Source organism: Panthera uncia, chromosome C2 (assembly GCF_023721935.1).
Source record: "Panthera uncia isolate 11264 chromosome C2, Puncia_PCG_1.0, whole genome shotgun sequence".
Classification (NCBI taxonomy): domain Eukaryota; kingdom Metazoa; phylum Chordata; class Mammalia; order Carnivora; family Felidae; genus Panthera; species Panthera uncia.
The window spans coordinates 75,040,071-75,041,684 of NC_064810.1; positions in this window are offsets into that span (position 1 = coordinate 75,040,071).

The window sequence follows — 1,614 nt, forward strand, 5'->3', positions numbered from 1 at the left end:
ATGAAGAGAATGGGATTCTGGAATGGCCAAATGCAAAGTAAATATGCAGAAATTCTGGAGTGGTGGTAAGAGGAGCTTGACCATCAAAGAAGGATGGTGATGACTAATAGTTTATGGTTTTCCTAGGGTTAACAAAGATAGACAGTTGTTTTGTATACATAATGGAGAGATATAAAGTGGGTGGGGGATGTCTGACATCCAGTGCCACATTGGAGAATTACAGTCCTTCTTTCAGTTTCCATATCTAAGTCTACTCACAGAGCTAGGTCCTATCGAGTGAAAGAGAGTCTGGAACCCTGTAACCATATATGGTAAATGTCCTCCAATCTTCTCCATAGGGACTTGCAGCTATTTGACAAGACAACTTGTCATGGGTGATTTTTTTTAATGTTTATTTATTTATTTTTAGAGAGAGAGAGAGAGAGAGAAGCAGAGAGAGGGAGAGAGAGAATTCCAAGCAAGCTCCACACTGTCAGCACAGAGCCCAATGCAGAGCTCGATCTCACAAACCATGAGATCATGACCTGAATGGAAATCAAGAGTCAGATGCTTCCCTGACTGAGCCACCCAGGCACTTTGTCCCGGGTGATTTTTAAAAGACATATATGCAATTTGAACTGACTGGTAGGAAGCCTGAAATGCCATATTAGACCCCTAATGAGAGAGGGATCTTATAGAGGACAGGTGTTAAGTGCAGCTTTTTGTTTTTTTAACTTTACTTAAACATTTAATTTTAAGTACAGTTCTGATACAAGTCTGTCTCTCAGCTGACCAACTGGGTCTATAGGCTAACCCTATGGTTATTTCCAGAGTCAACAAATGTATACTAAGGATGGATACACTTAACAGGTGACAGAACTCTTACATTGATTCTCTGACCTTTGGAATAAGAGCCAACTGGAGGTGCCAACTGGAAGCGTTTGCAACTGCCCTCCCCCTACCTCAAAATGGAAAATAAGAAGCAATAGAACATTCAAAAGTAATTGAAGGGATTGGAGCCACCATCAAAGACTTAAGCTGCAAAGTTAGTTACCAGAATGTTCCTCATCAATTTATCTCTGACCTCTGTAAAACCCACTTGGATCATAGTGGATGATGGAGACTACTGTAACCTTAACCAAATTATAACTCCAAACACTACTTTTTTCTGGATGTCAAGAACTGAGATTTTACTCCACTAGCAAGCTAATAAGTTAGCCTGCCGCAGAAAACATGAGATTCCTGAGTTGGAGACTAATGAAGTTTATTACTCACAGAAATAGCAGTAGGCAGAACATCAGCACTTAACATCAGTTCCTTAGGCCCTAACTCACATAGGGTGGTGCACAGAGGGCCGGGTGGTTTTTTCACACTCAGTGGGGTGTGTTACAAGAGAGGACTCTCAAGCTTTCTGATCTTGAATCTTTTATTAAAAAAAAAAAATTTATAATGTTTTTACTTATTTTTGAAGGACAGCATGAGCAGGGGAGGAGCAGAGAGAGAGGGAGACATAGAATTTGAAGCAGGCTCCAGGCTCTAAGCTTCCAGCACAGAGCCCAGTGCGGGGCTCGAACTCACAAACTCTGAGATCATGACCTGAGCCGAAGTTGGACGCCTAACCGACTGAGCCACCCA